Source organism: Ovis canadensis, chromosome 9 (assembly GCF_042477335.2).
Source record: "Ovis canadensis isolate MfBH-ARS-UI-01 breed Bighorn chromosome 9, ARS-UI_OviCan_v2, whole genome shotgun sequence".
Classification (NCBI taxonomy): domain Eukaryota; kingdom Metazoa; phylum Chordata; class Mammalia; order Artiodactyla; family Bovidae; genus Ovis; species Ovis canadensis.
Genome location: NC_091253.1, coordinates 97,005,777 through 97,018,403, shown reverse-complemented (window position 1 = coordinate 97,018,403; position 12,627 = coordinate 97,005,777).

Genomic DNA, 12,627 nt, shown 5'->3' with positions numbered 1-12,627 from the left:
TTCATAGCTGTTAAAAGGGGCTTCCCCAGTGGCTCAGTGGTAAAGAATTCTCTTGCAATGCAGGAGAGGAGGGCTCAATCCCCGGACTGGAAAGATCCCCTGGAGGAGGGCATGTCAATCCACTGCAGTATTCTGGCCTGGAGAAATCCTCATGGACAGAGGAGCCTGGCGGGCTACAGTCCATAGGGTGGCAAAGAGTTGGACACGCTGAAGCAACTGAACACAGCACAGCACTTAGCTGTCAAAAATGTCCCATAAATGTCTTCAGCTCAGTCTCATCCTTTGATTTATTTTTTACTGCCTTTCCTTCAAGGAAGTTTACTTTAAAACTGTAACCATATTATTTGTCAACTTTTTTCCATGTCGTGGATATTGTGTGTGTGTGTTTTTTTAATACAGTTTCATGGGTATTTTATTTATTCAATCCTACTCTCCCTGTTCATTCTGCCTTCTCTCCCCTCGGTACCCATATGATTGTTCTCTGCATTTGTTCTCTACATCTCTCTACTTATGCTTTGCAAATAAGTTTATCTGTATCATTTTTTCTGGATACTATGTTTAAAACCAATCTCTATCCCATTGATATGCCATAATTTAGAGACCAAAACAAATGCTAAACATTAAGGAATAAAATATTTTTTATTGTGTTCTATTTTCTTTTCTAGCAGAATATGTCAGGCAATAACAGGGCAGAATTCCCAAAAGTGTTGATAAAATTTCTTAGCCAGAACCCTTAATCTGACATTCAAGCCCTCTATGATCTGTCTCAATACCTTTATTTCCAAACTTCTTCCTCCTGCTCTTCTCATATCTATCACTTTCCCCTCATGAACTGAATATTTGTGCTCCCCCCGCCCTGCCACCCCCAGTCATATACTGAAACCAAATGCCCAATGTGATGGTATTAGGAAGATGAGACTTTGGGAGGTAAGTAGCATTAGATGAGGTCATAAAGGTGAAACCCACATGATTGGGGTTAGTACCCTTATAGGGGTCACAAGAGAGTTTGTTTCCTCTTTCTACTGTCTTCCATATGAGAATACAACAAGTCAGCAGTTTGCAAATCAAAAGAGGGCTCTCATCAGAATTCAACTATATTGGCACCCTGATCCTGGATTTCCAGCCTCGGAAATACAAGAAATGAATTTCTGTTGTTTATAAACCTCATCTATGGTGAATTAAGATATTTCACCTGAGCAATTCGGGCTTTCCAGGTAGTACAATGGTAAAGAATCTGCCTGCCAATGCAAGAGCAGCAAAAGACATCCAGAGATCTAAAAAAAAAAAAAAGAGAGAGAGAGAGAGAGATTTCATCCCTGGATAGGGAAAATCCCTTGGAGAAGGAAATGGCAATCCACTGCAGTATTTTCACCTGGAAAATTCCATGAATAGAGGAGCCTGGTGAGCTAAGTCCACAGGGTTGCAAAGGTTGCAGCTGAGCATGCACAATGCAGCTGAACAATTCAGTTTTCCCATGTAGTTCCTGCTCTTTTTACAAGAACACTTTTGCACCTTCTGCTCATCTTCTCAATTTCTGGGGTATTTAAATGCTCCCTGTCTTTCAAAGTGTATTGCAAACATAGCTTCTTTAGTTCCCTCAGTGAAGGTCATTCTCTTCCTTGTATATATGACATTCATAATTTCTATGCTAAACTATAGTTCCTTCTGGTCGTTGTTTCTCTTATAGAACATGCTTCATACAGTTGTCCATTATTCCTTGAATAAATTACTGAATTGATGAAATAACTAGTGACCAGATTTTTAAATTTAGGATTCAAATTTAACTTTATTCATTATTATTAAACATCTTAGTATAAGCCCCAGTTTCCAAAGCCTGCCCCCTCCCAAAATGTGCAAGAAAATAAATCTCTTTGATTTCTGTCATTTTTAATTTTTTTTCTTAATGTGATTGCTATGAAGGTCACTAGTACCTATTTTTTAAGACAATTAAGAAGAGAGTGAGCAATTCAGTTCAACAATTGTGGTCCTTGAGCCAATATTTTCCAATTCGCTTTTCCATGCCCATATTCTAAATTAGCTAAGCACAAGGAGATGCCTCAGATATAGCAGTTTATTTAAGATAAGAAACTGCTGTCTTAATAATTAGTAAAATGCAATAATCATCCCTTGTTATGGTTCCATTTTATCTAAATATGATAAAAGATACAGAATTATCTCACTCAAAATACAAATTGAAAAAAATACCTATTTTAAAAAGCTTAGAAATTCCCAGTTATTTTTCAACATTTTCTCTTAAAGATTTTTCTTTCTGAATCTGCAATTGAGGGAGATATGTCTTATAAACTAAGCACATTTAAACAGTTATTCATCTAATGTTTAACAGTTAATTACAAACAAGGCTAAAATTATAAGGGTGTGTATGTTTTTTTCTAAACATTCTGCATTTGCCAAGAAATACCTTAAACTGTATTTCTAAGAATTTCCATGATAAATGAGAATCTTAACTTTAAATATAAAACACTAAAATAAGATAAGGAAAGTAGAGGAGGACAGGGAAGCCTGGTGTGCTACAGTCCATGCGATTTCAAAGAGTTGGACATAACTTAGTGGCTGAAAAGCAAAGGCATTAGATAATATAACATGTTATATCATGTTGGGAAAATACTGTGCTGGGAGGGAAATTATTGTGCTGTGTACTTAGGATTCTTTTGTCAGTTCTAAGTTCAGTTCAGTCACTCAGTCGTGTCCAACTCTCTGCAACCCCATGGACTGCAGCAAGCCAGGCTTCCCTGTGCATCACTAACTCCCGGAGCTTGCTCAAACTCATGTCCATTGAGTCAATGATGCCATCCAACCATCTCAACCTCTATTGCCCCCTTCTCTTTCTGCCTTCAATCTTTCCCAGCATCAGGGTCTTTTCCAATGAGTCAGTTCTCCCCATCATGTGACCAAAGTATTGGAACTTCAGCTTCAGTATCAGTCCTTCCAATGAATATTCAGGACTGATTTCCTCTAAGATGGACTGGTTGGATCTCCTTGCAGTCCAGATTCCAACACCACAGTTCAAAAGCATCAATTCTTCAGTGCTCAATCTTCTTTATGGTCCAACTCTCACATCTATGCATGACTACCAGAAAAACCACAGCCTTGACTAGATGGACCTTTGTCAGTAAAGTAATATCTCTGCTTATTGATATGCTCTCTAGGTTTGCCATAACTTTTTTCCAAGGAGCAAGTGTCTTTTAAGTTCATGGCTGCAGTCACCATCTGCAGTGATTTTGGAGCCCAAGAAAATAAAATCTGTCACTCTTTCCATTTTTTCCCCATCTATTTGCCATGAAGTGATGGGACCGGATGCCATGATCTTAGTATTTGGAATGCTGAGTTTTAAGCTAGCTTTTTCACTCTCCTCCTTCACTTTCATCAAGAGGCTTTCTTTGCGTTCTGCCATAAGGGTGATGCATCTGCATATCTGAAGTTATTGATATTTCTCCCAGCAATCTTGATTCTGAAAATATTTCTCCTGGCAATCTTGATAATAAGTTTTAAGTTACATTTAAATAAACTGATGGTGTGGGGTAAGTATCTGTGTGTAAATCAGAGTATGTCTTATTGATGCTATGGGATAAAACTAGTTATGTGACAAATTCTGTAGTAATATTAACATGAAAGTGAAAGCATTAGTTGAAAAATGAAGTAAATAACAGCAGGCCTTAAATCAAAATGTCAATTTGTTTCTACATACTTGTTCTAAAGAAAAAAATCACAAATGTGAACAATGACTTAGCAACTCAGCAACATTTAAAAACTCAACAATATTTACCACAAGAAAAATTGGAAGCAGCCAGTCGCTAACAAAAGTAAAACATTTAAATTATGACTTCTATCTAATGAAATAGAATACAACATAATGGGTCTTCCCAGGTAACTCAGCAGTAAAGAATCTACCTGACAATGCAGGAGACATAAGAGACCCTGGGTCAGGAAGACACCCTGGAGGAGGAAATAGCAACCCACTCCAGTGTTCTTGCCTGGCAAAGTCCATGGCCAGAGAAGCCTGGTGGGCTGCAGACCATGCAGTCACAAAGAGTGAGACACGACTGGTGACTATGCACACACACAGAATGCAACGTGAGAGCACAGAGCACTGTTCATGTTGCATTAATTTTAAAATCAGATTCTACCTATGTTTTCCTCTAAAAGTGTTATAGTTTCTGACCTTACATTTAGGTCTTTAACCCACTCTGAGTTTACTTTTGTGTATGGTGTTAGGCAATATTCTAATTTCATTCTTTTACATGTAGCTGTGCAGTTTTCCCAGCACAATTTATTGAAGAGGCTGTCTTTTCTCCTTTATATATTCTTGCTTCCTTTGTCAAAGATAAGGTGCCCATAGATACATGGGTTTATCTCTGGGTTTTCTATCTTTTTCCATTCTATATTTCTGGTTTTGTGTCAATATCCTGTCTTGATCACTGTAGCGTTGTAGTATAGTTGGAAGTCAAGAAGGTTGATTCCTCCAGCTCCGTTTTTCTTTCTCAAAATTACATTTGCTATTCAGGGTGTTTTATGTTTCCATACAAAATGCCAAATTTTTTGTTCTAGTTCTGTGTAAAATGCCCTTGGTAATTTGATAGGGAATGCATTTAATCTGTAGACTGCTTTAATAATATAGTCATTTTCATAACAATGATTCCTCCAATGCAAGAATGTGATATATCTCTCCATCTTTTTGTATTATCTTTGATTTCTTTCATGAGTGTCTTATAGGTTTATGTATACAGGTCTTTTGTCTCCTTAGGTAGGTTTATTCCTAGATATTTTATTCTTCTTGTTGCAATAGTGAATGGGATTGATTCCTTAACTATTCTTTCTGATTATTTTGTTGATAATGTATAGGAATGCAAGGAGTTCTGTGTATTGATTTTGTATCTTGCAAATTTACTATATTTATTAATTTGCTCTAGTAATTTTCTGATGATTTCTTTAGGGTGTTCTATGTATAGTGTCATGTCTGCAAACAGTGAGAATTTACTTCTTTTAATATCTGGATTCCTTTTATTTCTTTTTCATCTCTGATTGCCATGGATAGGACTTCACATCCTCCACCTTCTAGAGTAATGAAAATAAAAGCAAAAAAAAAAAAAAAACCAGGCTACCTAATTAAACTTAAAAGCTTTTACACTACAAAGAAAACTATACACAAGGTGAAAAGACAACCCTCAGAATGGGAGAAAATAGTTGCAAAAGAAAAACTGACAAAGAATTTATCTCCAAAGTATACAAGCAACTCATTCATCTCACTATCAAAATAAATAAATAAATAACCCAATAAAAAAAAATCACCAGAGGAGATAAAAAGACATTTCTTCAAGGAAGACGTGTGTGTGTGTGTGTGTGTGTGTGTGTGTGTGTGTATGTGTGCTAAGTCACTTCAGTCGTGACTTTGGGAAGCCCAAAGAAAGCATATAGATGAACAGTAAACACACAAAAAAGGCTCAACATTGCTCATTATTAGATGAATGCAAATCAAAAGTACAGAATTCAGTTCAGACCAGTCAGAATGACCATCATCAAAAAGTCTACAAAAAATAAATTCTGGAGAGAATATGAAGTAAAGGTAACCCTCTTGCACAGTTGGTGGGAATGTAATTTGATACAATCATTATGGAGAACAGTATTTTCATCCCAATCCCAAAGAAAGGCAATGCCAAAGAATGTTCAAACTACTGCACAAGTGCACTCATCTCACACGCTAGCAAAGTAATGCTCAAAATTCTTCAAGCCAGACTTCAAAAGCATGTGCACTGTGAACTTCCAGATATTAGAGCTGGATTTAGAAAAGGCAGAGGAACCAGAGATCAAATTGCCAACATTCGTTCAGTTCAGTTCAGCCTCTCAGTCATGTCCGACTCTTTGCGACCCCATGAATCGCAGCACGCCAGGCCTCCCTGTCCATCACCAACTCCTGGAGTTCACTCAGACTCACGTCCATTGAGTCCATTATGCCATCCAGCCATCTCATCCTCGGTAGTCCCCTTCTCCTTCTGCCCCCAATCCCTCCCAGCATCAGAGTCTTTTCCAATGAGTCAACTCTTCGCATGAGGTGGCCAAAGTACTGGAGTTTCAGCTTCAGCATCATCCCTTCCAAAAACATCGTAAAAGCAAGAAACTTCCAGAAAAATATCTATTTCTGCTTTATTGACTATGCCAAAGCCTTTGGCTATGCGGATCACAACAAAATGTGGAAAAATCTTAGTGAGATGGAATACTAGACCACCTGACTTGCCTCCTGAGAAATCTGTATGCAGGTCAGGAAGCAATAGTTAGAACTGGACGTGGAACAACAGACTGGTTCCAAATTGGGAAAGGAGTACATCAAGGCTGTATATTGTCACCCTGCTTATTTAACTTATATGCAGGGTGCATCACGCAAAATGCTGGGCTGAATGAAGCACAAGCTGGAATCAAGATTGCCAGGAGAAATATCAATAGCCTCAGATACACACATGACACCACTCTTATGGCAGAAATCGAAGAAGAACTAAAGAACCTCTTATGAAAGTGAAAGAGGAGAGTGAAAAAGTTGATGTAAAGCTCAACATTCAAAAAACTAAGATCATGGCATCTTGTTCCATCACTCCATGGCAAATATATGGAGAATAATGGAAGCAGTGACAGACTTTATTTTCTTGGGCTTCAAAGTCACTGCAGGGGTGACTACAGCCATGAAATTAAAAGACACTTGCTCCTTGGAAGAAAAGCTATGACAAACCTAGACAGTGTATTAAAAAGCAGAAACATTACTTTGCAACAAAGGTCCATCTAGTTAAGGCTATGTTTTTTCCAGTAGTCATGTATGGATGTGAGAGTTGGGCCATAAAGAAAGCTGAGCACTGCAGAATTGATGGTTTTGAACTGCGGTGCTGGAGAAGACTCTTGAGAGTCCCTGGGACTGCAAGGAGATCAAACCAGTCAATCTTAAAGGAAATCAGTCCGAATATTCATTGGAAAGACTGATGCTGAAGCTGAAACTCCAGTACTTTGGCCACCTGAAGCGAGGAGCTGACTCATTGGAAAAGACCCTGATGCTGGGAAAGACTGAAGGCAGGAGGAGAAGGATATGACAAAGGATGAGATGGTTGGGTGGCATCACCGACTTGATGGACATGAGTTTGAGCAAGCTCTGGGAGTTGGTGATGGACAGGGAAGCCTGGCATGCTGCAGTCCAAGGGGTCACAAAGAAGCAGACACAAATGAGCGACTGAACTGAACTGAACTGAAAGCTGTAAGGGGAACTGAAAATATAATGAACTTTATCTAGGAAGTTATGTGTCCACTTAAAACTTGGGAGAGAACCACTGGCCTGTTACTAAAATGAACATGAGAAAGAGAAGAAGGGATTCTGCAAACATCTAGCATTCTGCCAAGAGTTGCATAAAAATACTATTTTTATGTATCAGATAGACACAATACTTATGTCTAGATGATGAGATAACAACTTATTTTTAGATTTTTTTTCAATCACTTTATTTTTCCAATTTTACTTCATGATATTGACTATTTTTCTAAAAATCCTTCTGAAATTCCTTAAGACATCCTTTTTGGTCTCAGTCAGTTCAGTTCAGTCACTGAGTCGTGTCTGACTCTTTGTGACCCCATGGACTTCAGCATGCCAGGCCTCCCTGTCCATCACCAACTCCCGGAGTTTTGTGGAAAATAATTGTAAATGGTTCATATGTGCTATTAAAGAATATGTTTTCTACTAATTGGGTTCATATATATCTTTTTTCATGTATATTGGTAGCATCAAGTTTGATGTTATGCTTTTCAAATCTTCAGTTCCTGTATTAATTTTTGCCTGAGTATACAAAATTTTCTACAAAAATTATGAACTTAAATGTTTTTTGTTACAATAACATAAATATTTGTTTTCTGTATTTTGAGACAATGTTGTCATTTCAAATAAGTGTATCATTGCTTTATAGTTTCAGTGAAGTTTTTTTATCATTATATACTAAGACCATTACTATTAATGGTTGCATTAAATTCTATTTTGTCTGAAATTAATATTGCTACACAAACTCTTTTGCCTAGTATTTGCTTAGCAAATATTTTTCTATTTCTGTATTTTTAATGTTTCTAAGTCATATCGCTTTGTGTGTGTGTGTGTTAGTTGCTCAGTCATGTCTGACTCTGTGACCCTGTGGACAGTAACCCTCCAGGTCCTTCTGTCCATGGAATTCTCCAGGCAAGAGTACTGAAGTGGGTTTCCATTTTCTCCTCCAGGGGCTCTTCCAGACCCAGGGATCGAAACCGTGTCTCCTGCACTGCAGGCAGATTCTTTAACATCTGAGCCACCAGGGAATGTAACTTTATATATGTAAAAATATATACGTGTATGTGCACATACATCTTGTTTGCTCTATAATTTCTTTGCTTATATAATCTAACTTTTGATAAGTATACTTCTATCAATTTTTTGTCTTTTATTTTTTATTTTTGCTTGTATTGCTCCTTTTTCTGCAATCTATTGGATTGAGTTACTGTTTTTCTTTTTAATTCTCCCAAAGGACCCACTTATTCAGAAATTATGTACTTTCTATTCTTTATCTTTTTTCACTTTTTTAATAGATAAGTAGAGTTTTTTAGATCAACCTTTTTTTCACAAATCAATTTTGGTAAGCTGATTGCCTTGATCTATTGAATTTAGCAGCATTAAATTCTTCATTACCTATCTTACTTTTCCTTGAAATGTTTGTGGCATTTAGAGAGGGTAAAACTCTAACATCCCCAAGCACCACTCAGCAGCAGGTATCTTAACTGTGCTCTGAACTTCTCCATAGCAACCACGACCTGCAAACACAGCTCAGTCTCATCTTCTACTCTTTAAACAGCTAAGTTTAATTTTTTAACATGGATACCTAACAATGTTTTAAGTTAATCAATATCTTGATGGTCCTCTTGAATAATCAAATGACCGTAGAGTCCTGCAGCACTGATTTTTCATCCTCGACTACTTCTGTATCATCGCAACCCAGTAAGCAACGTAACCTATGTCTGAATTTCAAAACGGAGTTTTCCCAGCTCCATCTGCCATATTGACATGAGGGTTATTTTAGAAATTTTCTCTCATAAACTTTTATGTTGTACAACAACACCACCAAAAAAAATCAGTTATTTTATAAGGAGAGTTCAGTTCAATTCAGTCGCTCAGTCGCGTCCAACTCTTTGCGACCCCATGAATCTCAGCACGCCAGGCCTCCCTGTCCATCACCAACTCCCGGAGTTCACTCAGACTCACGTCCATCGAGTCAGTGATGCCATCCAGCCATCTAATCCTCAGTCATCCCCTTCTCCTCCTGCCTCCAATCCCTTCCAACATCAGGGTCTTTCCCAATGAGTCAACTCTTCACATGAGGTGGCCAAAGTATTGGAGTTTCAGCTTCAACATCAGTCCCTCCAATGAACCCAGGATTGATCTCCTTTAGGATGGAAAGATTTGATCTCCTTGCAGTGACTCTCAAGAGTCTTCTCCAACACCACAGTTCAAAATCATCAATTCTTTGGCACTCAGCTTTCGTTATAGTCCAACTCTCATATCCATACATGACTACTAGAATAACCATAGCCTTGACTAGACACACCTTTGTTGACAAATTATAGGGAGAAAAGACAGTTAAATAAGATTTTATAATTTGTGAGAGTCAAGAGATATAAGACAAAAGACAATATGTCTCATGTAAATATGAACACTCAAATTGTCCTAATTTTAGACAACTGCTTAAGCAATCAGTAAACAGCAAACAATTTGAAGATAGAAAATTGTAAAATTAGAAAAGGGCAGGGTGTCTCTTTTTTTTTTTGCCTTTTTTCTTTTTCTAGAGGAACAGTGTCAAAGCTTTGTTTCAACTATGATCATCACCCTTACTTCCTTATTATCTTATAAGAGTATACTTTGGAGCATGATTTATAGATTTCAAGGCCTAAAGCTGAGGATCATGAAAAAGGAGGAAGGATCTAGAAGCTAAGCCTCCCCATCTCATCTCAGCTGTATTTCCATCTAACCTCAGAGCTTAATCAAAGGGTTGCCTAAGGAAGTGACATTGTTGAGAGGTTCCAAAAGCTCTGCCTGCTACCAGATCTGCCCATTCCCCACTCAGCCTAAAATCTAAAAAATAAAAATCATTGAAACACTTCATTTCAATCATGTGTTTCAAAACACCAAGTATTTAGTGGCCCAACATAAAACATATTCTGCATATTAATACGTAGAATACAATTCATAATGATTTCTACTTATCTTCATTTCGGTTTAATCAATACATTCCTTTTTCTTTTTTTTCCCAGAGTTCCTTGTCAAAACAGCTGAGCTGGAGTCCACTATGATAATCACAGTCAGGAAACAATTTACATCTGAAAGGTATCTTTACTAAAGTCAAGAACCTAAAGTAGAGCATGTTTCTGGTAATATATAAACTAAGACTACATAATTGAGATTTACCCTTTTTGATGGCAGCATTTAAGATAAACTTCTAGGTATCTCAATAACGAGGATGATAACTTTAGAGTCATTTCTGTGAAAGTATAAGAAATGGCACTTGTATTTATCACATTCTTATAAGTGACTACTATAAGGCCATCTTACAAGGGAAGAAATTGAGACTATGAGAAAATATGTAACTTGCACAATATCATACATTAAAATATGGCAGTACTGGAATTCTTCCTGATTTCAATGGTATGCATTCAGCAATGAAACTAAGTTACCTCCCTCCTCTGAAATGTTCACACAGCATCTATACCTTTCTCTGTTCCATTCCCAAAAGGACTCCAAGAGCTCATACCCTTTGTTTGTTTTTCCTATACCAAATACATATGATATAGCAAGACCATGGTGTATAATTCTCACATATGCCTCAACACGGGTACAACTGAAACCTTTAATTAGCATGAGCACACTCTAAGTGATATTGTTCAATGTGAAAGGCGATGTTGAAATCAAAATTGTCACCAGGTCTGAAATAGCTGATTTTGTAACAAGTGTAACATGAGCAGTTGGTGGCAGTTTTTGGATCTTTTCCAGCATAGAGGGCCCCGTGAAGAGTGGCAACTTTTTGTCTATTGCTTACTTTAGATAGCAGTCAGTAAGAATTTGGATAGTTAAAGAGTGTTCAATTTTTTCTTGGCATTTAGCAAGTAGAAAAAAATGTCAGCACATTTCTTGACAATACCAATTTTATCATCCTTAAAGGGCTAAGATAGTCTGCTTTTTGTTGAAATCATTTGAAAAGAATCTCTAGCACTCTCAGTTTAAAGAAAAATACTTCTTTTTTGCTTCTTATGTAAAAGATTTACTGAGTGAAAGAGACGACTTTGTCATTTTTAAGACTGTCTTTTGCCTCTTTCCCAAGTGTTAGCAAGCATCAACAGTAAAAAAATATTAAAAAGTAAACACTATTTAGAAAAGACCTGATTTCTAGCACTGCTGCTGCTGCTGCTGCTAAGTCACTTCAGTCGTGTCCGACTCTGTGCGACCCCATAGACAGCAGCCCACCAGGCTCCGCTGTCAATGGGACTCTCCAGGCAAGAACACCGGAGTGGGTTGCCATTTCCTTCTCCAATGCATGAAAGTGAAAAGTGAAAGTGAAGTCGCTCAGTCGTGTCCGACTCTTCGCGACCCCATGGGCTGCAGCCTACCACGTTCCTCCACCCATGGGATTTTCCAGGCAAGAGTACTGGAGTGGGGTGCCATTGCCACAATGGCCCATATTTAGAACCCACTGAATTCTTCCCTCTCTTGTCACTGTTCTCCTTACCTGACTTCTTTTATATTTTTTAGCCCACTGATTACCTAGCATATTTCTGAATAGAAATATCCGTGTATACAAATACCTAGATTTCTTTTTCCTTTCTTAAACATCAATACACAAATATTCAAAGCAAATGCTGTTAGCTTCTCTTCAGAAAATGTTTGTAAACATTCAAAAAATCTTATGCTTGATTTGTAATCTATATTAGAAAAAAAATTGATGACAATAAGTTCTATTTTCTCTTATGGATAAAAGGATTCTTATACTTAGCATTTATTCACAAAGGTGTCCAATGGCAATAAAGTGTTATAGCTCATTCATATAGTATTTCATTCCCATAATATCTTTGTTAATTTGGTGAAGATTAAAGAATTTTTTTAAGAGAAAGGCCTATTTTCAAGGGGAAGCATTATATGCAAAATGCTTCAGTGAGTTAGTGCTTTGTAGTTCAATGACTGCCATAAAAATTGCTGGAATATGTTAAAAATTAGAGAAAAGCAGAAAGTGTTTGCTATGGTGAGAAGGCAGCTGTTCAATTAAATAGTTGGTTTCATAGAAACTGAAGCTTAAATAAGTCAATTCATCTTTTCTAATAAACTTTGTCCAACTCAAAGGGTTTGCTTAGTCAGGTTTTCTTCTTATATTTGGAGAAATTAGAATATGTTCTGAGATTATGTTGAAATAGCAGAACAAGGGAAACATCAACTGAAGCACAGCACATGACCTAATCTAACATATACACAGACCCCTCCTTTGCACACAAGCATACCCTCAGTTGCCCACAACTGAATATGAGTCTAAAATTCAAATAATAATCAAACATATGCATGTTTCCCCATCTTTGATAGTCAAA